Source organism: Anarrhichthys ocellatus, unplaced genomic scaffold, assembly GCF_004355925.1.
Source record: "Anarrhichthys ocellatus isolate YVR2014 unplaced genomic scaffold, GSC_Weel_1.0 scaffold94, whole genome shotgun sequence".
Lineage (NCBI taxonomy): Eukaryota > Metazoa > Chordata > Actinopteri > Perciformes > Anarhichadidae > Anarrhichthys > Anarrhichthys ocellatus.
The window spans coordinates 1,000,050-1,027,957 of NW_022280124.1; the positions used below are offsets into that span (position 1 = coordinate 1,000,050).

A 27,908-nucleotide genomic window follows, 5' to 3' on the forward strand; every position below is an offset into this window, starting at 1 on the left:
ATGGAAAGCTTAAATCATCAGTGTGTCAATGAAGAGAATATTGATATCAATGATGGTGTAAGAGGATGATGACGATGATAATAGCAACCATGACAATGATGTTGGTGAAGAGATGATGATGGTGGGGAAGATGATTTTGATGTCCCGGCCATGACAATAATGGTGTGATGGTGGTGGTGGCAACCATGATGATTGAACACCTTCTCACTCCCAACTGACCAAATACAGATGCTCGGTCAGTGGCCCTACGCCTCAAACTATGAGGCTCGAGTTTCCCTTCTGGCGTCAGTTAAACGTGTCAGTTGCTGCTCTTTACGTGCATGCAGTCTCTCTGCGAATTAAACTTACAACATAGGTTCATTTTGCTTTGAGGTTTACTTCCTCAACAAAACGACATGTTTAGGTTTAGAGGAGATCCTGGTTTGGGTTGAAATAAGTTTGTTTGTTACGTAAAATAACTACGTTTGTTACATAAAGTTAGTAAAGTCCGGATGTTACAGAACCAACAAATTACTGTAGAATAAGTCAATGTTGACTTGGTTTCACATGGTAGAAAAACAGAGGTCTCCTGGCTTAAAGTCTTAGTTTAACCCCTAACCCTCCCACTCGCCCTATGCGGACTATCTCCTTCTTTGCGCTACATCAGTTGTTCCGACAGTCTAATAATGACACAGACAGGTTCTTTTAGTTAGTTGAAAGCCTGGTACGTCTCAGACTCTGAGACTCTGGGGGCCACTGACCAAGCTTCGGTATTTGACGGGAGTGAGAACGGGTTGGATGATGATGTTGATGATGGCAGCAACCACGATTATGGTGCTGCTGCTGCTGATATTTAAAATGCTTTTAATTATGTCACAAGTCATGATGATGTCAGCAATGAGGAGTGCCAAACTAGCATTAAACTGAGGATGATGTTAATGCAAATGATGGTGACAGCAGCAACAGTAAACATGATGATAATGAAGATGATGATGATGATGAGAAGGAACAGAGTGCTGCTGAGTTCTAACCAAGTCATTCTATATAAATGGTGTGTTTTTCTTTAAAGCACATAGGGAGGATTTCCCATATCTGACTACTCTGTAGGAGCTGTATGATGTGTCACTGTTTCCTCTATGGGTATTACATGAATACATTAATTTCTGCTGCAGCGGGCTACATCCAGCAGGGCTGCCTCTTTTGGTCCAGGGCTGAAGGTCAGCGGTAATGAGGTGAGGTTAGGATAAAATAGTCTTGGCAGTGTTTGAGCATTTGATGGATTTACCTGAATTGACTGGCTGAAACGGGTCCCGCTGTTTATGAAAAACACTGTACCTTGAGGTTTTAAGTTGATACAATCAAGCTTACTCTCAGCATGGTTTCCTGGCATCTTTCATCGGCTGCCACAGCAAGACTCAGAGCCAACACAATGAAAAAATCTAAACCAGACTCTCCCATTCTCCTAACTTATCAATCAATCCTCATTCAGCCTACTGCAGCTCCATCATCCTCTTTCATGAAGTGAGGTAAAACATCCAATACTGTCATGATTATTTTTAATATAGTTATGTCCTTTTGTGTTTCTGTTTGAAGTGACTTTAAATGAATCCAGTTTTTATTACATTAGTTTGTAAACAGGCTGGAACATCCAACTGTTCTCCAGGGTTTTCATCCGCAGCGAGCAGCGAGATGAAAGCTTGCTTTGAGTAGAGCTAAAATGAGATGCACTCTTGTAATGATTCGACCATTCAATCTTTCCCGGGATGAGTGTGGATGAAGTAGAGATTGTCAAAGGAAAGGTACCATGACAACATGGAGTAGATCGTTGCTTCCTCGAGGATGAGGTTATGATCAAAGAGATCTAGGTGTTCAGATTTCTCTGAGTAAACCCTGAGAGATGCCCTTGGGCTGTTGTAACAACTCTGTTATCCTCTCCCTGTGCCGGTGTAAAGGACTTATCAAACCAACAGCAGACACAAGGAGCAGAGGTGTTTTTTATCTTCTTGCTGCAGGGAACAAAGCTATAGGGACTTGGGCTAAAAGCAACAGGAAACTAAATGAGGCCCAGTTATGAACGCCAATTCAAACGCTTCTACATGAAATGCTCCTGTGTAATCAGTGCAACAGTGCTGATGTAACTCATCAGAGTGGGTCTACATATCCACTGGTATGTGTAAGATGGCACCTGTACAGATCTGCATGCTGATTTGATGGCATTATTAGTAAGTGAGTCAAGATTGTTCATTCATTTCCAATCCTTAAAACAAACATGTTTATATTATCCTAACAAGTGACCTCTTCAAAATGGAGACTGAATTACTGTTGTTTCCAGGGCAGAGTTCATGTTGATGGAGGTAATTAGCAATTAGATGTTTGCAAATTTAGCAATTTGCAAATATCACAATCCAACTCAGATGTACAGTACAACAGTACAGTACAGGGAAGTTCAGATTTTTGTCATCTATATGTGTATATATATATTAGTGCTGGGCAACGATTACAATTTTTAATCGCGATTAATCACATTGTTATGCACAAAGTTCAATAATGAATTCAAAAGTAGAGTATTGCGCACTTTTATTTTAAAAGTACTGTTATATGAACAAAAGTGCAATAACATTTGGTTTGTAAACACTTTAAACAAATAAGGTGCTTTTTAACAGCAGTATTCCCTTTACACAGTAGCAGTTATAATACAGTTATAATGATTCTGATAATAGATATTCAGCCGGTGTTCACAACTTTATCTTCATGTGTGTAAGGAGGTGAGCGTGGACGGATGTCAGCTGTCAAATAAAACATTTTCAACTGCCTAAACATGAGCGGATATTAACCATGGAGGCAGCAGATGACAAAATCCTTTAGTCATTTCTGTAACAGTCATGGGTCGTTTAGAGGTTTTGTTGTTTAAGTTCAGTAACGCAAAGAGCAGTTTACTGTATATGCAGTTAATTCAACTTAAAGGGTAACTTCGGCATTTTTCAACGTGGACCCTATTTTCCCATGTTTTTGAGTCTAAGTGACGAATGGACAAATTTATAGTTTATTGTGTTGGAGTACAGAGAGTGTAGCTTAGTGTTGGTAAAAAAAATTTTCATGTCACGGCTGAATATTTAGTTGATTTTGATAAGGTGACACAAGATTTCATAAAAATACAGACTGGATCAAGTGAAAGATAACAAAAACATATTCCTCTGTAGGGTTCATTCCAAGATGTTAGACACACTGACCTGTCAGTGGTAAAACAGCACTTTTCGTGGACGCACATTGATGGTGAGGAGTTCTTGATATGATTACATTACAGCCTGTTTAGTGTATGCAGGATTCTCCCACAACACTGGACCGATTTTAAACTTAAAACTTAAACACAAAAACAAAAACAAAGCATTTGGCTGCTTTGCGGTAACCTCATTGTTCTCTGTGGGCTAAATCCTTCCATGTTATTGCTGATTTGAATCTGAATTTGCATTTCAGTGGTAAAGGAGGTGTCTGTGATGTCAAACTTCAATAGTTGGAGCTGCACCTGGACGGCCACCAACTGGAGCCTCTGTGTGGGCTGGATGCACCAAGGTAAAACATTCTCCTTCATCATCTCTTTTCCTCCGACCCAGGATTGTCCTCATGCTCACTAAATCCATATTCCTGTGCCCTCCACACTCAGAGTAATAAATCCATAGTGTTGGTAAGATTGATATCTCACATGTATTGCCATATAATCTTTTACATAAGCTACCAGGGGCCCTATATGAGCATTGTAGATACCACAGTTCACGACATCTACATTTCTGCATACCCACTCTTAACCACTCCTGAAATATTTGCTATAAAAAAAAGGAGCTTCGAACAAATCCTCAGCTCTCGGGGACTTTCCTGTTTACCTCTCTATTCCCAGCACATAAGGATTACAAACACCAGCTTTATTGAGTGTAAGGAGATTGGAAAGGTTGGGGGATGTCCTCGTTGAGTTTGCATCTCCAAGGCGAGACCCAAGAGGTCAAGGGTTAAGAGTATCAAGGATCACTGGGGGGGATCCAAGCTGATCAGTCGGCCCTGATAGGGCAATAGAGTGTGTGACCGTGTTTGTGTGTACTTGTGTGTCCTTGAGCATATTTTCCTCTATATTAAACTGGATTAGTTGTCTGCCTGCATCATTTTTTGAGATAATACTTGAAGCTTGCTGGGATTGCATTGAATAGATCTGTGTGACTCTCTAATCGTATTGGTGTGTGTGTGTGTGTGTGTGTGTGTGTGTGTGTGTGTGTGTGTTTGTGTGAGTGTGAGCACCCAGAAAAACAGTGTAATGGCACAGATCAAAGGGATCTGGATGGTTGTGAGTCTTATTTGGATGTAATTGCTGTTTACTTCGTCACATTATACAGTAGAGGTGCCTTATTAAGACTTCCTGCCTGCCATTAAAGTCGCTCTCCAGCAGCCTTAAGGGGATACAGCTCTATCTCACGGTTTTATCAAGGACATTTTATTCCTAATGTGACTTTTCAAAGGACTCCTTGTTCATGGCAGCTAAGCAAAGGTTCATCTTTTTGTATTGCTGAGATTAATGCATTTCCAGCACACTGGCTTAGCTTTCAAACAGCATTTAATTTAAATACCATGGGGAGCAATGCAAAGTTGTGGACTATCCACTGGATCCCTTTAGTATTCATTTTCATCAGTATATGCCCACTACTTACCAAGGATTCAATACCTTCAAAGCAACAACAGTATGTAGGAAATGCTAATGTGTTCTTTTATTACATTTTACCTTTGATTCAGGGTTTACAGTCATGTGTGCAGAAACAGTGTCATGTGTTTTAGTTCCAAACATTGAGTGAAGGCCACAGATATATGAGGTAACAAACTAATGTGATCTCATGGGAAGGTGTATGAAGAGCATGCCGTTCTCATTCCCAACTGGTCACACACAGATGCACGGTCGCAGTATTAACACGTACTGAAGTTTGTGAACACAAGCAAAACTATTTGCTGCTTATGTTTAGGCAACATAGCTACTTGGCTAGGTTCAGGAAAACATCATGTTTTGAGCAAATGAGGACATTTGTGTAGTCAATGAAGTTATATATGGAAGTAATCAACGTAAACCGTCACATATTACGGACGCACTGTTGCAGTTTTAAACATGTGGCCATCTTATCAAAGGCTCATTTCCAGTACATATTTTGGGGATAATACATTTCTGCTTTTACTTCTTAGTACAATTATGAATGAAGGACTTTTACTTTTAAATTTAAATTTTTTTGTATATCAATTTTTTATGTAAGTATACCATAAGAATCAGCGAAAGCAAAGAACCATGTTTTTGTTTATTAACACCAAGTATTGAAATGTGTGGTAACTGTGGATGATACGTAGGTTGTGAGCAGCATCGTGGTGCTAGTGGAGATGTATTTCTGAGTAACGTTGGAATAATTGTTTAATTGAAGCAATGGTGTCAGATCATATCCATTTCTACTTCTTGCTCCTCTTTGGACATGTAATATATATTTACATTGATAGTTAATATTGTTTATTAGAATTTGTATATCAAGAGTTTGCTTCATGTTTACTCTTCATTTAACTTGTTATTGTTTGTTTTTATTTGTAACATGTTTGAAATAAATGATTAAAAACAAAATGAAATGCAATTAGAACAGAAAGTGTATGACTAAGCTTCTATGTCATCTATGCTACATGCTACTAGCATGATCTCACTTGGTGACATTAGCTCCATCCTGTCTTAGGTGTGTTATACACACAAACTCTGCTTCTGTGGAGATTTAACTCAACAAATGAGATTATTTCTGCCTCTGTAACAGCTCTGTCTACTCTGAGAGCCTTGTGAAATTGTAATAATTGTAATAATCTTCTGTGTAAGCACGCCCCTCAGAATTTGAAGCCCACAGAAGCCACACGAGCAGACCATCGCAATTACCATGCAATAGAAAGTGAGTTTGTATATGCTGTTTTGATTTGTGTGTTCATCAGAAAGCATTAGAATGGAGAGCCCAGATGATCACTTGAAACCATAATGACAGTAATGTCACTTGAAATCAGTCTACACCCAAATGCTGGCTATTTTAATTATTGCCAAGTCTGTCATATCTGCTAGCCAATCCACATTTAGTGTAGCAACAAAACAAGTCATTTGGCAGCTTTGGACTTCTAACAGCCACTGCGGGTGTTTGACCAGACAGTTAGCTGCACATACTGCTGTGTAAATTAGCTCTGACTTTGCGCTGTAGGAGGAAACCATGCCAGGAGTGATGAAACATCCCACTGCTGAGAGACACTGATTTTACTGATTGAACCAGTATCTTGTTTTAGACTCCTCACATACTAAGGTTGTTGGTTTGACGCCCAAATAGTGAACAGGTCCAAGTGTTTTAAGCCAGTTAGCCAGAAGTTGAACTTTTGCGCATGATCAGACTTTAATACCACACGAATTAAAAGTAAAAACATGCAAAAATGTGTTAAGAGCTGGCTGAAGGGTTAATAGTTACTCGATCTGTTGGTGGGATGCAACATAGAAAAAGAAAGTAAAGGAAACAGCAAATCCAAGCAGAGAATCTATGATAAAATATTAATATTAAAGAATGGTGGTAAACATGTAAACTTTAGACATCAAGCTGAAAAGGACAAAACACATCCAGGCCAAAAAGAGTTTACGAGTAAAGAGCAAAAAGAAAATGTCCATCACTTTCAAAAAAAGGACAAGAAATGTAAGAAAATCAAAGAAGATAAAAATCGGAGGAGGAAGGGTAAGTTGGTTTCCCTTGTCATGCAAATCAGTTTGGCATCGGGGGGGAAAAAATACCTTCGTCTTCCGTGCGGTCACTATCACCTAAATCATCAGTGTGTTTCTTTGTAAGGGGACCTACAGGACCAAGAAGGAGAAGATGGAGGAAAACATGGTGATCAAGAACACACACAGCTTTCAAAAGATGCTCTCAAAAGATAAGAAAGTATGTCAATAATTCATGTTTCTATAGCCTCTTTTTCTGAAAAATTCTCACACTGACATGGAGACTGGGTAAACATTACCACAAAGTCCACTTCACATGTTTACAGTAAGACTTTACTGTGTAAGTGTTCACCTAAGAAAGTAAAGAAGCAAGAAAAGAGGGACTTTTGTAAAAAAAAAGAAAAAAAGAGGTGAAAAAAGATTATTTCTCTGTTGAAAATGAAGACTTAACTGAGGATAAACCTCTTAGGATCAAAAGACATACATCTCTTTAAAACAGTGCATACAGTAGCATCAGGTGTACATCTCAGAGACATTGTGTTAACATTTGGAAATGATCGCTGTAGCAGAGAAAAAGCAGAGGCTGTAAAAAAAAGCAACATTTTTAAGAGCAGACACATGTGAGAAACTCCCCCTTTGTATTTTCAGAGTGTGTGCGGACATCAACACACACACACACACACACACACACACACACACACACACACACACACACACACACACATCAGTTCACATCCAATGTCATGCATAGATTTCACTGCAGGGGCGCTGCTGGAAAGCCTGTATCAGAATATTGTAATGACAGATCGAGGTAAAGATGAGAAAAGTAGATACTGGAGAACAGGTAAATTGATTTTAAATTTGAAGTGGAGAATCACATAGACTGGGTAAACACACAGTAAAATCTTTGTCCAAATTAAAAGTTCAATTTTGATAATATTCTATGTATTCTATTGATAAAAATCAAATTTAAATTACTACACTGACTATCATCGGTCAATAGGTTGTGGGTAGTTTTATTTACTTTAAAGAATAGTTTGGGAAATACTTGTACCTGCTTTCTTGCACAGTGAATATAAGGCTACAGCTGGTTAGCTTAGCTTATCATATAGACTTGAAATGGGGAAATAGCTAGCCAATGGCAGGACTCGAGGAAGCCACTGCGTCCATCATATAACATGTTCATTAGTAAGCTTTGGAGGTTGTGCTGAGTGGACTTTGTTACCTTTGGACAAAACCAAGTTAGCTGTTTTCCACTGTCCCCAGCCTTTATGCTAAGCTAAGCTAACCGGCTGCTGGATGTAGCCATATATTTTACATACAGACACATGAGTGGCATCAGTCAACATGTTCTCACTCCCAACTCGTCATATCTGGTACTATGACGCTCCCCATCAGTTTTGCATCCGTCAATTTCAGCTCATTTTGAAATATACTTCCGTGTTCTTGGGAAACAACCTGGTTTGGTAGAGGTAACAAAACTACTTGGTGAGGTTCAGGAAACTTGTGTTCTGTAGTGAAGTTGGTTAATTTACGAATGCAACATAAATTAAGTATGTTATTACGCAATGTAAGTTAAGTGTTTTACGTAACATTACACAACATAACTTAACTTTCGTACATTAATTAAACCATTAATGACTACATTACTTTAAAAAAGTCAACGTTCTCCTGGTGAAAGTCCTGTGTTTTATGGTCTTTATTATACATCACCTGACTTCCTCCTTTACTCACGCCATCACTACGGCTTTGTAGTTAAATTGCACAGTTTGATGCCTAAGGCCACTGACCAAGCTGCTGTATTTCATGACTTGTGAGAGAGAAAGGGCTGAATCTATTTTCTCATCTGATTCTCTGCAAGAGAGCAAATAAGCGTATTTCCCAAAATGTCAAACTACTGCGTCACACGCTGTGGTTTTCTTGGCGAGGAAAAAAGAATCTGAATTTGAGAGCATGCAAGTACCTGGTGGAATAGTCTAACAAGAGGAATGGTCAGCTGCTTCTTCATTAAAACCAACACATTGTCATTCATAATACAGGTTTCTTGTACATACAGAGGCATAAACACATGCTATCTTAAACAAAAGTAATCAAGACAAACAATATAAACACACACCCACAAAAAACACCCCCACACACAGAGGTACACACATATACTACATAACAGATGTGATAGCATGCAGTCTGGAAGTAAAGGGAGCTAGCAGGGTGCATGACACACACACACACACACACACACACACACACACACAAATATGACAACATCCTGGCAGTGCTTAAGCCTTCTCTCTGACACACACACACACACACCATCCACAACATATGATTCCACTTCAAATAGCCATCTACTGATGAGAAAATGACCACAAATAGCCAGCAATTTATGCCAATATTCTTCAAATATCATTTGACTTTATAAAATATAAAAAGCAGTCAATTCCAACATGAAAAATGTTTCAAGGCCCGTTTTCTGCAGAAGGTTAATGCAGAAAAATGTCTCTGTGTGAAGGAAGAATAATTCAATAAAGACTTCAATAACTGTGCTGGTTTGAACATATCTGTGTATGGAATAGAGAATAGAAGATGAATCACTAGAAAGGTTCAAGATGCTTTTAGTCAGAAGCTCATATTGATGACTCATAATTCCTCCATCATTCAACATAGTGGTGGTTTATTTTAAGGGCAAACCATTTCTCTCCCATGACTTTAAAGAGGAAGCCGGCTCCCCGCATATCATTCTGTCCTACAGCAGTCTCTCAGCTCTCTTTTGTGAATTTCACAAGCAATTTGATAAGCGAGAGCTGACTTGTGCTTTCTATGTGCTGAATAAGCACCAAGACACAGGAATCACTTCATTCAAAATGTGAAACGTCTAAGAAACACTGAGCGTCCACCGTCTGGAGATGTGTTACCTGTTTATAAAGTATAGTGCATAGAGAGATCACTGTCAAAGCAATACATGGGGGATGTGGGAGATTCACCTCAGCCTTTTAGAATACCCTGTGTAGAGTGACAGAAGGTTCTGTGCTAATGCCTAAACATACACCACACATTATATCATGTCGTTTTTGTTTTTATCATGTTCCATCAGCATCTTAAAGTCCCCGTCGTCAACCTTCCTTTTCCAAGCATGTATGTTGGACAGCTAAGTTCACAAATTCCCCCCTAATGTAGAATTTTGGGGAAAAGATGTTTAATATAATGCAGTATTACATTAAATAAGATATTTCTTGTCATAACATATGTATTGTGTTTAAACAAGAAAAGTTTCTCACTATAACCACATACCAACTGAAATTATTGTCATTATGATGAGCGTTAATATGATGTGAACATGTCCATGTGATTATGTGTCATAGTTAGTAGTAATAATAGAGATCAAAAAACATAAAGTGTCATAATACAATGATGGTCCAATATGAGCTCCTCGGTATAGACGTCTCTGGGACTCAAACTACTCAACTGATTTCTGTAACAATGGCATTGCTTGATGCTAGATAACTTCTGTGTTGCTCTTTGACCTTGTTTCTGAGAAAAGGATCTTATTCTTTTGTTTTTATTAAAGACAACTTTTTAATAGACTGGTAATGTACATATATTATCATCAATCTTATCTAATATCTCAGTGTCTAAACATTTTACGTTTTTGCTTTAACTTATCATTATGAAGTCAATGTTGATTGCACAATGTAATGGCACCATCGGCTTTTAGATTGGTTCTCTATGAGCCTCGCTTTCACTATGCAATTCTGTCTGCCACCGGGTACGAACTCCCACCAAAATGAAGGCTTCCTTTCGGCACAAATGAAGTGAATCAACCGTCATGCAACCAAAGCAGAAAGGCCTTAAGTTAGTGGCTCTAGCAACTCAACTTCAGCCAGCGGAACCCCAGCGCTGCCGTCCGGCCTCCTTCTGACTTGAGTTCATAAAATTCTGAAGCAGCGGTTACTGATGCAAAATATAATGTAAACACTGGGCTCTTTTACTCATCATGTTTTACGCCTTTATCAGAGAACTGACATTGGGATTTATGGATGATATTGGGATTCTTGCTTGCAGTTGTTTCTTGCTCTGGACAGTAGCCAGGCTGCACGTGGTAGCCATGTTGCTAACCCTACCGCTAGCTAATGCTAGAAGCCGGAAAACTACCAGGAACTACAAGGAAGCCAGGACCATAACTACTGTAGTGATTCTACTGTAGTGATTCTTTGCCTGACAAAAAAAAAAAAAAAAATGGGATTTTATTTTGAACGGCATTTTTTATGCAGCGGAATTATTCCAGCATTTACGGCACTTGTTCAGCGATGCAGGAATCACACTGACCAATGCGTTGTGAATCACATCATGTGATGCAGCTCAGCCAATCAAATATGGGCATTCTGACAAGTTTCCTGACTTGAGTGAGATGTACACACACCGTGACCCACGGGGAGAGACGAGGATATAGACAGCAGAGCAGGACTGTTGAGGTGTGAGTTGTGAAAGTCAAATTATAGGATGATCTCCAAAAGAGAGAAATGGCCAGAGAGACCAGAGTCATTAGACTCTGACTGAACAGACTCATATAGGTGAATTCTTCCAACACTAATTTCTCTTTTTAGAAGATGAGAAAAATATAATATTGTGGCTTTATCACTTCACCATGAATGAACTGAATTTAAAGCTGCAGGGCAATTCAGTGAAAATAATTTTGCTAAAATGAATTTCGTTACGTAATTTATTTTTAAATCCAGGCTTTATTTTACTTGAAATGAGAAGAACATTTATTTATATATTTCTATGTATTATTTATAATCCATCCAGTTAAATTTGAAAACTGAGAATAATAATTGTTAAAATATAATTGATGTGTACTTTCTTTATTTGATTTGGCAGTTGTTTACTACACAGAGACGTTACTACTACTAGATTTCTTGAATATACGTGAATATTCCCAAATTATATATATGTATATATATATATATATATATATATATATATATATATATATATATAATTTGGGTCGTGGGTCGCGGCTTGTCATTAAGGGGTGATGGTGGGTCCCACAGCCAGACCAGTTGAGAACCACTGGTGTAGGCCATATTGGTAACGCTAAAACAGCCAGAAATAAACATTTTGGATATATTTTCCATTTGATAATTTAAAAAATTAATGCTAGCTAATGCTAATGCTGACTCCAACAGCAAGAAACAAGCGTATATGATCACAATCCGTCTTACAGTGGTATTTCTAAAATGAACAGTGGTGAAACAGCCTATATTCTGTCATAACTGATCCATAGTTAAAAGGTTGGGTAACACTTTATAATAAGTACACGCTGTGTAGTTATTATAAAGTGTTACCAAAAGTTGTGTGTTGCCACTTTAAAGAGTACTCCTTCACTCTGCTGCCTGCTATGTATACTGCCTTTGAAAGTGTGTGTGTCTCTTTGCTCACAATATGGAGAGTAACACCCGTTTCATGCTTTTTGCGGTCAGCTCGGTGCGGATGGCGCTAATGTGTAGTAATTCTTACATGCGATCAAATCGGTTCCTAAAACAACCCCTCTTCTCTTCATCTTGCTCTTGCTGTAGTCCAGTCTACTTTTTGAAAAGCGACTCACAGCCGTGATTGAACGCTGCTTTAAACCCTTATCAATCTTAGAGGTGCACAGCTCGAAACTCAGACCCTCCGTGCAATGGCCCAGGCCACAATTGCACGATATCACCATCTGCACCGTGTCTACCATACTGACCACAACAAGCATAAAATAGAGCCAACGCCACTTTCCAGCGTTCCACTTTCCATGAGGACACATTTTTTCTCCCTTAAGTCACAAATCTCAATTGTGACATTGTCAAACATGGTGGTGTCAATTTTGCTGTAGTGGTTATTTCCAAACAAGAAACCCCCAAAAACCGCATTTGAAGTCTTTTTAATCGCTATTGCTGACATCTGCATTTCGAGCATAAGTCACTGTGGTAACAGTTCAAAACTGTTTTTGTGTTTAATTCCAATTAGCAATAGCCATTATCCAATGAACTAAGTTCTAAAACTATGGCCTGACTTTTACCCAAACTTCATTCAACACAGTGTACTGTCTATTAAAAATAATTTGTAAAGTGCTCCCCTTGTAAAATAAATGGCCTACAAAGACACAGAGAACACAAAGAAAGGTTAAAAAACAAAAGAAAAAACTGGTTTGGGGTTGGAGTGAGATACGAGCCACTTAAAAAACCTGTGAGACTGAAAAAATCAAGGAGAGTGTGATTGATGTGGCCACTCTCTGGACTGCACATGTGCTGGTATTACAGTGGCATGTTGTTTGACTGAGGGTTAGTGGGGATCAGAGCAGAAATGACAGCTCCTATCTCACACACACTGACAGACAGACACACACTCACGCTCACCCACTCATGAATACACACACACATGGAGAGAGAGACATCATACAGCAATCAGGTGTCAATTCCAAACTGCCCTGTGACAAGGGGGCCCCAACACTGACCTGCACTCCCCTACCTGTCACTGTGAGCATATGTGTGTGTGGGTGTTTCCATGCGTGTAACACTGGTGAGGTCTCAGCTGGTATCAGCTTTGAACAGTGATTTGGAACTTGAAACTATCTCTTTCCATCTGACTTCTGTCCTTCTCTTTCCCTTATTTTTTGCATCACTTTCTTTTTTTATTTCCATGACCATCACATTGATCTCCATCCCAGTGTTCCATGGACGAAATGGAACTTTGGTCAAGAGATAACAGGTGGTCGTACAGGGAGACGAGACGGTGACACCGGTGTGTCCCTTTAAAGATGTTACCTGGCATCAGATGTGAGGTGACACCTGGTTGATGACTTTGTCCCCATCCCAGTTTTGATCACACCATCTGTTTCAGATGATTATTCCGGTTATTGTCAAGAACAGCTAATATGTGGACTAATTCAAACTACTATTAAAAGGGTAAGCTTTCATGCTCAAATTAGTACTAAGGAAAGTACTGTGAAATACAAATGACCATGAAACTGCCCTCAAGGCTGCTTTGTACATTGTGAGGGAGGTCTGATTCCGAAAGAAAAACTGCCTAATTTGCTTTATGCCATCAACCAGTGAAAGAGTTCTGTTTTTTAACAGAAAAAAACCCTAAACCTGAACAGTTTCTGACATCAGTGGAAAGCTCATCTTAAATGAATCAATCTGTAGGGCGGGACGAGAGAAAGAAGGGGCAACGGGTTTTAAAGGATTTAAGGCTGCCGGCTTTTCCTATTATTATCTAATGTCATTACAGTCAGGACAGCAAGTATCTCATGTATAATGTCTGAGATTCAGTGGCCACTATATCAGGCTCACCAGAGTAATCTAACCCAATTCAACATATCCACTATTACATTGTACATATGATATCGAGATATTTGGTTGTCCTAATTTACAAAAATGAGGGGGGAAGAATATTAGAAACACCTCTAATTATGGAAGGTCCCCCAATAACTCAATGCTAAAAAAGCGCTTTACACTACAAGTCAACATTCACCCATTCATACACGGACACTATGCTAGCTCCTGAAGCTACACTGAATGTCTACACTTGTTGCTTTTGCTTCTTAATGATTGTAACAGTGATTAAAGACCTACCAAGCTTTACAGGAAAACTGTTATTCCTTCATTTCTTCAAACTGTCTTTCTTCTGTCTCGATCACCTGACGATGCGCTGGTTCACTTTTACATTGAGATCTGTAGCTTCTATCTTTATTTCTTCCACCTGATTTCACTGTTGAAATACTTTCACATCCTGAATAAATCCTTCAAGCACATATTGTCAAGCCTTCTGTCTGCTTTTCTCTAAAATGACTTTTTGTTTTTCCCAAATATAAGATACTTAGATTTCCTCAGGTAGTGCTCCATGGTAGCTCTGACAGCTTGTCAGAGTAGCGGGTGGGGCTTAGCTAAGGGTGGATTGCAAGGAAGTAAATTTCCTTTTTCATGTCAAAAAATATCCCACAAATCACTTTTCCGACTTCTGTTATTCAGTTCAGCAGTCTATAACCTATACTCCCTGTCTCTCCTTGTCTGATGCAGTTGCTTGCTTTCTCTCTGTCCATCTCTCTCTTCTACCCTCATAGCTCCCTCCCTCCTCCATCTGCATTGATTGCAGACTGATGAAGAGGAGCTTCACACTCGTTGACACTTTGCAACAATCCGTGACACAAAAGCCGGCCGAGAAGCATGGATAGCGCTCACACACACACACACACACACACACACACACACACACACACACACATATACTCAACCCTCAGGCATTCCCCCTCTTCTGGATGAGGTAATTATTGCGAGGGGAGTCTTTGCATCGATCGCACATTCAGCACCAGAGCTAACCATACATACCTATTGCTCTCCGCATGCATCAGTCAAGGTCTGCACGAGCATAGAAAGACATCGGCTTAATCAATCACAGATGCACATTAAAAAGGGGGATCTAACAGAGCGCACGGCTCAATGAGCCAAATAGGTAATCTACTACTGACCTTGGATAAAATTCCTACAGGCTATAAACTATAAATACAGAATCCATTCCCCGGGGTAAAACTGGGAGTCTAATGCACTTCAGCAAACCCTCTATGAGAGGAATTAACAGAGACTGTGAGCAGTGAGTAAGCACAGGGACCGGGCTTAATGGGAGTGTGATGATGGGGCTCATGTCTTAACACACAGTACAAGTGTGTGTGGGGGGGGGGCGGGGGGGGTTGCGCCACGTCTTTGTCTGTCCATCTCTCTCTCTTCTCATACTGTACCTCCCACTCTCTCAGCTCAGGACTCACTGGAGCCTGTATAAAACTGTGGTGTAGCCGTGTAACCAAATTATTATAACAGTTAGCTCAAACCAAGCAATCTGATTGGTTCAAAGCCGTGATATAATACCAACATACCACTACAATGGAGTCTAATTCCTTTGCACTTTTAGTATAATGTTAGACTAATGTCTTGTCATGGTTGCTTCAGAACAGGGTCATGTGGGGATCACTTCCGCCAACAAGGATCAAGTTACATTTACAACGTATCAAAGTTAGCTGCTAAAACCTGCTACAACATGGACACTTGTGTAGAGGAGTGGATTGAGCGGTTCCTATCTCCAGAAAACAATCCACCTTCTAAACGACATGCAGTCACATGTAAAGACACAATGTTGCCCAGAATATGCAAGCAAGCATGAATATAGGCACACACTAACCACTGCCTCCAGCACTGCCATTCAGAAAGATTCTGATGTGGGACACAAGAGATTATTAGGTTATGATTATGTCATAAATGTCACAAGTGTGAAACCTCTCTCTAGAGCTATTAGCACCTTTTAGCACTCAAGGACTAGAGGAAGTGGAGAAACATCCTCGCCAGGCCAGGCCACACACCTCCACCGACCAGATAAAGGCTACAGGCAGTTATCAAAGTCATCCTACTGACACTGGGCAAATAATGAAATAAATATCATGATCTATGATTAAAAATATATATATATGCTAGCTACTAGTGCATGTTCACAACATCCGTTCCATAGCAACCACCTTATTATGTGCAGCCTTGGAAGGCCTATTTTTATTGTGAAATCTATTCAAATATAATGTGTCTATGACTTCATATTGCTTGATTACTGTTTCATTAAAGCAATAGCTTGGCTTTGTGTTGGGTCGAACAATACTTCTTAGCTATAATATAATCACAACATACCATGTTCTGTCGTTGAAGCACAAAGAATGTGCTCTGAACAGATACTAGAATACTGACTTGTTCCTGTTCTACTTCATTTAGAGTCAGTTTACACTATGTTTCTCCTTCAGAAGGTGGGGTTTGAATCAATATTGTTATTTGATTATTTTAGGTACATGGATAAAAAAAAGAGCTTTTTTTGTTGGCAGCTAAACCTTCATGTTTGTGTATGAGGTGTATAAATAAAGAATGATTAAAGCAGAAGTTTTATGCAGAGTTAAGCAGACTAGACAAGATACGTATAACAACGTCCAGTGTGAGCCGCAGACAGTTCGGGAATGAATCAGAATGCACAAACGAAAACTGATATATTAGTGAAATAAACAGTCACTATTAAACCAGATACCCTTTTTTTTTTACTATGGTTCTACATCTTTAGGAATTGGTTTGATGTCACTTTAAAGCTAGGGTTGGTAATGTTCTTCCAAAATTGTTGAAATTCTCTCATTAATTAATAAATCAAATGCTCTGACAAAAAATGGAAATAAAAATCTGTAATGAGCCAATCCGGTCATTTTATTTTGCCTGAGCAATGAGTCACTGGAGTCTTCCACAAGCTGCTAGTTTAATAGCTGGGAGTACTAACATAAACCTCTATGTTGTTTATGTTCATAATGATAATGTTGTGGCTTTTAAAGGAGTGATGGGGGGGGGGGCTGTCAGTGTTGCCAAATTGGTAACTTTCTTGCCCATTGCAGCAACTTTTGGAGCTAGTGCTGATTGGCTAGTGTTCATGGGAAAAAAGTTGGAAACACTGGGCTGGGTGTTTTGGTTGCATCATTATTTAAATTGAGTGTACTCTTACTAGTTTCTGAAGACTACCATCCCTAGCTTTTAATTGAGAGGTATTGTAACTTCCTATCAAAAGTGTTGCCCTTAAAGAGGTTGTCATCTTGCCCCATTGTATTTCCAAGTTAATATTTCATGACTTCCAGAAAAAGAAAAAAACAGTGTGACTTTACATTCAAGAGAAACGACTGCTTTGGTTTTGTGTTTGATTTAAATGACACACAGTATGTCCAGTAGTGTCCCATTGGGAAATGAAAAGGTTTATGAAGAAAAGTCCGGCTACTTCTGATGGTAAACATGTGTCTCCTTGAAGGCATTAATGGCTTTACAGTCATGTGTACGCAGGGACAGTGGCAGGAGGAGTTATGTGAAGAATGAAAAAAGAGAGCTTGAGAGAGAAGTGCAAATCCTGCGTACTTTTTCAGCTCCGTACACCTGAAGTGCTTGGTGGATGCTTTGAAAAGTTACAATTCCGACACCAGAGAACGCCTCAGGGAGGAAATGTGGGAGGATGGCCCAGCATACAAAGAGCTGCTATTTGCATCCCTACCATCTCCCAACAGTCAATGCTGGTCTCTTTAAACCATGGCCAGAATCTTTCCCTAACCTTCACCAAGTGCTCTCAGGCTAACAAATGTAAAGTCGCTTTTAAAACGTTTTAATTATCCTGCATTTCTTATTTTGTATTCATCCCATTTCCCCAAAATACATTGTTTGGGTGTATGAACGTGTTTGCTGCCAAATTGTTCTTTAGAGAGGCTACTGTGAAACCATCTGAACAGATGTGCATGAGAGGACTGAATAATGCTGCCATCTATCCAGGCTGTAGGTATGAGGTGTCTGGGAAATGACTAAAATATGTCATGTAAATGGAAATAATGTGTCCTAACATAGATCATAAGATTATGCAATTCTAAAGGGGATTGTGTGTGGGGGGGAGAAAATGATGCATTAATATTCCAGATCATCATTAGGCTCTTTGCCTGTAGCATGATCAAGAAAGATTAGGCAGAAGAGACACAGATGGGATTGAGAATGATTCAGTTCATCCCATCAGCGGAACGGAACTAAATGTGAAAAGAAAAGGTGTTTTATAAATGAGAGTAAGAGCATCTGATTTTATGTCCATGAAAGATGATATTAGGAAAGACTAGAATGACTGCCTCGTGGATGTATGCTTGCACCAACCCGTCAAATTACAGTTTATATTCATGTTTGTCCAAAATGTCATCACTATGTCAATTAACCTTAAACCATTTGTGTCAAATTTGCAAAAACCTATTGAGTTATGACCAAAAACATGTTTTTTTGTGAGGTGACAATGACATTGACCTCTGACCTCTGATTGCCAAGTTCTAATCCGTTCATCCTTTAGCCAAAGTGGACATTTGTGCCACTTTTAAAAACAAATTCCCTCCCAGCGTTCCTGATAATAGTACAGAGAGACGGTCAAGCCAAAAACATGATGCCTCTGGCCACGACGCATGAAAACAGGAAGTCCTCCAGGAGATCTCTGTGGATGTTTTCGTGGATGTGCTGTTTCAAGTGGGCGAGACCTGCACCGAGACCTCGTCTCAAACAAGACCATCCAGTTGGGAGAAGGTGATGAAAGAATGAACACAAACACAGACATCCACCAAACAAACATCTCCACACATTGTTTATTGAACTAGGGAAGTTCTCTGATGAATATGAGGTGACCCAGACCTCCCTGATTATATAACCCCCCGCTTCTTTTGCATTCTCTTTTGAAAGACTTTCTAAAGACAAGACACAGCAGGCAACTCTATTTAACACATTGTAGATAATGGTCACATGTGAACAATACAGAGTAAACAGGACCACCAGGCCTTTGATAATCCCATGTTCAAAACCAGTTATGGTAGCATATCTTAGCCACAAGCACGCATAAATGTCTGTAATGCTTTATTACAACAACCATAACATATTATACAACATTTTATGATGACTTATTAGGTTATGTATCATACAACTTCAAAATTGCTAGTCACTGACATTTTCTTTTGAATGGATTATAATCACTGTTGAAATGCATTATAATGGGATTATAATGCAGTGGTTCTCAAACTGTGGGGCACGCCCCTCTAGTGGGGCGTGACGGTATTGCAGGTGGGGCGCAGGGGGAAATCAGAATTTTTTTATTTCAATAACTTTATTCATACCTGCAAACTTGACGCGTTTTGAATCAAAATATATCATCCACGTGAATCGTGTAGATCCGTAGAGGTTTTTTTTTGGGGGGGGGGGTCAACTGGCCAGCCAGCGTTTCTCAGATTGGAGTGAGACGAGGAGAAAATGTGATGTCGTGATCTTCACAATAAAACATCTTTGATGTGACGTGTCGAGTCTTGGCCAATCAGCGTTCAGATGTCTACACCGTCTTTCCCTCCGTTAAAGTTTAAGTTCTGTTATGTTCCGTTACCGTTCATACTTGCTGGGTTAAGTTAACGTCCACTGCATGCAAAACTTTATCGACTGTTAACGTTCGTCATTATCACGATTTAGGAGGAAAAAATATAACGTGATGAAACATGCAGCCCCCCCGTGTTCCGGTTCAGTTCACGCGGTCACTCATTAACGTTAAACCAGAACAACGGTAGATCTGGTTGCAGGTTGTTTGTTTTAACTCAAAGTAGAATGAAAGGCCCAGATACTGATGAGATGATGAGGTCAAAGAGCTTCAGGACGAGGAGGCTGTGAGGCTGTCTGTATAGCAGCTTGACGCAGGGCTGAGATGTGAGTGGAGCTGGGCCTGGATAAAGGTGGAGGTCTAAACAGACGTGAGTACAGCTTCCTGCTGTCACAGTGTTTTAAATACATTGATAAGGCAGGGTATGCTAAATGCAGCCTCTGCTCCAAGGAGATGAACTACAGCAACAAGGGCTCACATGTCCTCTCATCACACTGTACACACTGTACATTTGAAAAAGCACAGATGGAGGACTCACAAAATGTTATGTCAATAAAAGTTCAACATGGACCATTTTGTTAAAATTTTGTTGGGGCGGTGGGGCATGAACATTTTTCTTCCTCCAAAGTGGGGCGTGACAGAAAAAGTTTGAGAAACACTGTTATAATGCATTATAATGTGGTTTTAGGTCACTCTAAGTGTTCATTCATTGCTTTTAGTAAATTGAAAAATCTATGCAAGAACAACACACAAACCTCATGATCGCTTATAACCACATTATATTACATTATCAAATGATTTTATTATGCACTACAACTATGGGAATTATAATACACTTTCATCTCAGCAAAGAACAAAAGAAGCCTCATAATACATGACCTTTGTTTGTGATCTACCGGGAAAGGGTCACATGATAGGGGCGTGACGAATCAGGGAAGGACACGCCTTGACTGCTAAGAACCAATCAAGTAGCCAACCGTGGGGTCGACGTCATCCTTTCCAAACGTATGCGTTTACGCCCGGTCACACTACGATGTAACCCCGAGTTTACAAACGTATCCGTCCTCGGGAGCGTTTCTAAACGTAACCGTTTCCGGTGCTCTAAAACTCGTAGTGTGACGTACGATATGCGTTTTAAAATGGAAACGTAGTAGTGTGGACATGTGTGGCCTGAGACATGATGCATTTGAGACTTGAAGGCTTCCTCTAAGGTCCCTCTCACCTTGTCTCTCATTTGCTAAGTTTCTTTTCTTATTTTTATGCTCCCCCCCCCTTCCATTATGCTAATAATTGTATTTGTGCATTTCTTCACTGTTCTCTCTCCTTCTATTGCTTACTGAAGAAACAAACTGTCAATGTGAGTCAATTCAAAGAGGCGAGAGGCCTGGGAGGGGGAGCATGAGGGAAGATGTGTGATTAGTGTGAAAATGAGAAAGGAGAGAGCTTGGAAAAAAAGAATAAAAATACATTTCATGGGCCCTTTGCTTCATCTATTAAGACAGCATGCTGCATTATAGGGTAAGCAGTCTGGGTTAAAGACAGGACTTACCCTGCAATCACGTTTCTGACTTATTAAAGAAGAGACTAGCAGCAGACATCTTAGCTAAGGTCTTACATAGTAGGTTATTAGTCAGATGTCCTTCCCAGTGAGATGTGAGTGTGGGAGCATTAGGCCCGGGACATGCCTTAGTCAAACATCAAAGCAGCAGATCAAAGACACTACCGCCATTCAAGGGCATTTCCACATCCACTTGATTTAGAGCATTTGTTTCCAGTGTTTCCTCTCTCTATTTGGTTCATGTAGTCATATGAAGATAGTGGCGACAGACCTAGTTTATGGATACAGTTGTAAATAAACATGAGTTTGGAGTGATCAGTTAACAGTCAGACTAATGCCTCAGTAACAACATGAAGCACTGGATTATGGACTAAACACGCAGTGTTAGGTTTATGCTAAAAGTACAGGATTGTCTTCACTGTCCATGGTGGCTGTTGGTCAACATGATCTCACAGAAATAAACTAAATGACCACGAGCTCCTAACACCGCATTACGTGGTGGAACATAATGTGTTAAAATTACAATGGAAACAATTTAGGTCCATGCCATAAAGCTACTTGACTAGATTTAGGAAAGAAAGGATTATGGTATGTTTGTTAGGTATCTTAACGTACACAAGCTACATCATTTAAAACAACGTTGGGGGATGTAAAAAACGTTCTCATGGGTGAAAGTTATGTGTTTGAACTATATACTTTCATCCACCAATGCACTCACACACATCAGTGCCATAGCTGGTGTCTTGCTCAATTTATTGAATGGTGTTCTTTTATGATTCTGACATTAACTCATTTCATGTTTTCATTATTCTTTTATGAGAAGTTTACATTTCTCGCCCAAATGAACCTTGATCGTTTGTACACTTTTACCAAATCTCTACTACGGAGATGATGGGTAAGGAGTTCAATATGTTTGAAGGAAGGCAGTTATCAGGACATGTCATCCAAGCGAAACAATAACTTGCCATATTCAAAAGTAGGTTGAAAGGCCAAGAGAACATCTGTGCATAGAGGGATGGAACACAGAACCTTCTCACTATGAAACAGAGCAGTGAGCTAACAGAACTCCACCATACCTGCCACATTCATAATAATGAGGTAAACACTGTTGCTGCAATTGTACAGGGATTTCCAGTGGAATGTCATATTGGACAAAAATATGCAAACAAGACCAAAGTCTACAAATTGACGGGCAAATTCAAAAAGAATGGATTGCGGCCGCAGTCTGCCCCGTCTCAGATTCTGATTGGCTGAAGATATTGCACTAATGACATTCAACATACACACACCCATAGAGTTTTGCAGCTGAGTTCAAATCTTCTTGTTTTGCATCTGATTGCAATTATCAATGTGGCAAAGTATTAATGGTGCCTTTGCACCAAGAACACAGAAGCAGAACAATTGAGACAGAAAAAGAAAAGTGTAATGTTCATACAAGAAGCAGCAGGTCCTGACTGAGAGATGCAGAGGCGTTCCTCAAAACTTCAAGCTAAGAATTTAAACATGCCAGAGAGAAGCCGTGTTTGGGATTCAATACGCCATGGTCACTGGGAAGTCTGGGCGTTTCAGCCCTTATGAATGCCCTTTAGTTACCAACAACTCTCTGAAGACGGTAATAATTTCCCTTTTCCTACATGTGGCAATTAGCGCTGATCTTTGTGAATTGGACTGTTTTTGTAATGCCATGGAAAAGGAACCAATTTGTGCCAAATATCTGCACATTACCTCATTTACAGGAGCAGAGAGACGCTACTTGCTTGGCAGCGCATTTAGGGGTGCTTTGAGTATAACACGGTTTATTTTTGTTTTATTTGTGCAGGTTAAGTGGCGGCGAAAGCCTCACAATCCTTTAGTGAATTTCCCACTCAGTATTTTTCTTTTAACACGTTTGACCCAGTTATTAAAGGACCTCTCTAGCTAATTTCTAACCAATTAAAGTAGTGTTTCTCCAGTTGATGAGTTGGATAAATGAAGTGATGAGTGTAAAAACAACAAAAGTTGAGGTTTGTAATAACCACACTGCTGGCATCGTCCATTATGTTGCTGCTATTGTCAAGACGCGACTTAGCTCACTACCAGACATGGTTGTGTATTGAGCCTCGGCCAAAGTGTTTCAGTAGTCACTGACCAGTCTCCCCACATATATCTCAGGATGTGTCAAGACTGCATGTCTCACATCTAAAGAGACAAGTGTGTGTTTTTTCTTTTCTTTTTGTTAACTGACACATTTTGACCGACACTGTTAGCTAACAGGCCAGTGGCCAGTCCATTTATCAGGGAGTCAAGCTGTTTTAAACCGAGCCTGCTCTCCTCACGCAGTGAGACTTGTCAGCTCTGCTCTGTGTTCACCCACTGCTCTGTGAAATATGGCATGACAGGAACTGCAGAGGTTTTAAACCCGAGTTTGTGACCCTACTTACACAAGAAAGGAATATGGATTTTGACTTCGGGCTTTGAGGCAAGCCTCGGGAGAAAATATGTTTGTGTATTACGCCGCATGAGGAACGGCTCCATTAGTGGGATGTGTTGAATGTATGCGATGTGAAGCTCTAACTATGTTTATATTGCAGCTTCTCTTCCACTTTCATTGATGCAGATAATAAAAAGCTTCAGTTTGTCTTCAGACAGCTATGCATTATGGGATACTGTGTGCTTTGCACTACAAAAGTATGTCCATATCTGAGCTTAACATTTTACTGTACTCATGAGGCTGACATTTTAGTGCCTTTACTGGAATCTCAAGGCGGTGAAGAGGAAATCTCAAGGATTATCATACTATCAAAGCAAATCAAAATGCCCTGTAATTCTGCTTCAGTGATGAAATGCCAGAGCAGAGCGCTCCCTCCCTGGATTCAGCTCTCCTGTCAGCAGAGGAGGCCATCACACCGGCCAGCAGCACCATCTCATGCTTCCACGTGCACCACGGCTCTTTTTCAGTCAAGTGGAAAGTCGCAGAGACACACTGAATAAATGTGTAGTATCCTGACATAATGGTAGTTCAGGGAACACAGACCTTCACACCATCGACTTACCCAAAACTATATCCCGCAAATCCATCTATGCCGATGACATCTGTCTGGCAACCCAGGCACCAGATTTTGGTTCAGGATTTCACTATAGCAGGTGCAAAACTGGATAAACCTGGTGCCTAAAACCAAGCCTTGAACAAACACTCTGCTGCAAAAGCTGCCAAAGAACTTAACATCCAACTGAGCAAACTTAAGCTGAAACACGCTTAACACACGCAACCTATCTGGGAGTGACCTGGTGGTCTGGGAGTGACCCTTGACAGGACCCTTTCCTTTAAGGGGATTCTAAAAAGGCATGATGTCAAAGGTGAAGTCCAGAAACAACCTGATTTGATAGCTTTCAGGCTCCAAACAGGGGCAGCAGCCCTACACTGCCCACCTTAGCACTGGTCCTACTCTGCAGCAGAATACCAGGCCCCTGTCTGGTTCAGGTCACTCCATGCACACCATGTGGATGCCCACCTTACCACACCCCATGGCTCCCTGATCCAACTTTCTTGGACAGTCTCCATAGATGAGGCAGCAGACCAAACCCACTGTGTGCTTGTGGAGAGGAGCCAACAATGGACCATATCATTGAAGTTTGCCCTCTCCAAAGACTAAAAGGTGGATGAGTGACACAGCAGACCAGGAGGCAAATGCCTCGCTGAAGGGCTTTGCACTCGCCAAATAACTTCAATTCAATTTCAACTTTTTACAATTTCCATTAAATGAAATAAAGTAACATTGGAGATATTTTATATAACTTTGAATAAGTCAACTTTTCTTGTGGGCTAATACAACAATCAATTACAATCTGATTTTGCCTCATTTTGTTTTTGCTACGACAACCGAAACCTATGAAATAAAACAGTTCTCTGTGCTGGTTGGTGTAGTTATGGGATTAGTCTCCATGTTATTTGATTTTTATTTCAATATAAACCAAAAGATTAAGTAAAACTGGAAGAAAGTGCTGAAAGTGTCCTGTGGTGGCTGTCTTCTTGCATCCAGACCCTGCCTCTTAGAATCCCCTGTAGACACGACTCTGTCTGTTGTACGCCATAAAAGCCCACTTCTATTTTCTTTAAAACCATTATTTTTAAGTTGTGTTTCCTTGAATAGACATTCTGCAGCAACAGGGGCGAAATGGGATGAGATTTAGTACACACACACACACACACACACACACACACACACACACACACACACATACACAGACACACACACACACAGACACAGACACACACACACACACTGCAAGTGCCTTGGCCTGCTGAGCTACCCTAACAGCCAGAAGCCACATTTTAGTGAAAAATCAGCGTCTTCCAAACTGCTTCTCCCCCGCTGTGTGTACATGACGTAAAGGAGATCTTAAGAAGGAAGCCCTGGGCTTCATGGTGACAAAACCAATTAGCGGAAAAGCCACGTATATGCAGCTGCAATGGAATGAATCCCAGCTCATTTAATGCTGTCAAAGCTTTCTCTCTTTCCTTTCTTGTCTTTCTCTACAGTACAACATCACAGAGAGATTAAGTAGAACATTCAAAGGGGACAGACCACCCTACTCTGATTTTAAGTTACTAAAGATATGTCTTTAAACTCACTTCAAGGCCAATGACTGATACTCGTATTTTTGACCATTCAAGTTGAACATTTGGAAACTATAAACATCCATTAAAGTAGCTTGTTTCAGCATTAACATCGATATATGCAATGTAATCCTGGTTTGCTTGCTAAAAGAATCTGAAGTGTGACATTGAGAATGTTGCAAGTATTCAATCACTACCATAGACATTCTGCTGATTGATTGTCACACTCTATTCCAGCATGCTGCTTTTAAAACATTGGCTGCATGAGAAACATTTTGCAGATGTTCAATATAGATTTTTCAATGAGGCAGCATAATGTTTCTGTTAAAGCAACTAGTCAAATAATATATATATTTCTTTAGAAGAAACACCCACACACACACACAGTCCTACATTTATACTACACACATGCACTGATGCATAACCATCACACTCAGTGTAAAGCAGACGCACCAATATGTGTCACACTTGGATAACGTGTATGTCAATTCCATTCAGTGTGACTCTGCCACAAATAGAAACAGTACATGATCATGAATATTAAATGTCACTAAATGTCACAAACAAGGCTGGCTTTTAAGCATTTCACGGTGTGTGTGTGTGTGTGTGTGTGTGTGTGTGTGTGTGTGTGTGTGTGACTGTGTGTGTTTGATTGGAGAGGCTCTCTGGGGGTCGTATCTGCTCTGGACCTGAGGAGGTGAAAACATCAATGAGGACTGTGATGGTGAGGAGCTCATTAGGCTGAAGATAGGTCTATAGTCTGGTGGAGAAAGGTATGCTGCTGAATTATTTACACAAGCAGACCGTTTACTGAAACAAGGCTAACTCACCCTCAAAACAGTGAAGGAATTTAAAAAAAAATCACAACCAAGAGTGTTCAAGGTGCTGAATTCCAGATTCAGAGCATATCTCTGATTGCTACATGGCTCTCAGTCCAGACTAGCTCGCCACATTATAGGACTCACATTCACTAACATGCATGCATGGCTGAATTCATTTCACTTGATTGTATTTAAGAGAGAGAACGCACAAAAGTGAGTGTGCTGTGTTTATCCAGGGGTCTGTGGCATGAAAACCTTTCAGACCCCTTGCCTCAGCCTCATCCCCGTCTCTAAACTTAGCCTCGTGCAGAAAAGGTCAAGTGTGTCTAATTACCTCTGTGAGGTTGATGTGACTCTAACTCAACAACATGACTCCATGGCGCTAATTGCCACTGGCAAATAAAGAGATGCCATATTGACAACTGGAGAGTTAAGGAGACATGCCGCTATTGGCAACACCGTTGCCTGTCTTTCCACAGGGCTATCTACCGCTTCCAATTATTGACCGAGAATATTCTTCATCCCCTGAATCTTCCTGCTTATACATCATTACCTGCAGGGATCAATCACTGATTATTAAATGAAATGTCCATTAAGGCTGAGGGGTATTTCCATACCGGGCGGCGGGCCAGCGAGCGATGCCGGAGGCTGAAGTGAGGCTAAGTCAGGCCACGCTGCCGTTTCACATGCTGCCACTCACTGTGAAGTTGAACCTCTTTTTTTTTTTTAAAACAGAAATCGCTTGAAGTTTCCTTGAGTTGACAGGCGTCAGCATGTGGGCAAGGGGAGCACAGGAGCACACACACACACACGTCTTCACCCCATATATTCATATGCTCACACGTTCACACATACACATTGTACTCTCAGCCACTTCTTCTCTCCTCTCTCTCACGCTCTCTGTCACTTTATGTGACTCACTTTCTTCTTCTAATCCAATCTGCCCCGATCTTCTTCCGTCGCTCAGTCTCATTCACTCGCTCAGTCATCTAATCCAATCTTCCCATGAGACACTTAACAGAATACGCATGTCCCCTTGTTTGGCAGGATTGGTGTCAAAATCATGCATTTGTTTATTTGAAGCGAAGCAGCCTTGAAATAAAAATGCTAATATTTCCACATGCCTCTCCATTATTTGACTGAGAAGCTTCAACCAACACCATCTATTTAAGTGTTCTCTCATCTAGTGCCCCTATCAGTACAAAATCATTCAGAAAAAAACATGACTTTTTGGCCTTTTTGTACGGTAATATCTTG

At 40.2% G+C, this 27,908-nt stretch overlaps 1 protein-coding gene across 1 annotated transcript in view; it reads right to left on the reverse strand.

Moving 5' to 3' along the window:
* Window positions 1–10,985, reverse strand: part of LOC116398943 (neuroligin-1-like) — a 238,451-nt gene extending 227,466 nt beyond the window's left edge. Inside the window, exon 1 of the mRNA XM_031875714.1 lies at window positions 6,791–10,985. The gene's annotated coding sequence lies outside the window, so the exon portion shown is untranslated. The remainder of the gene's footprint in view (window positions 1–6,790) is intronic.
* Between the last annotated feature and the right edge of the window lie 16,923 nt (window positions 10,986–27,908).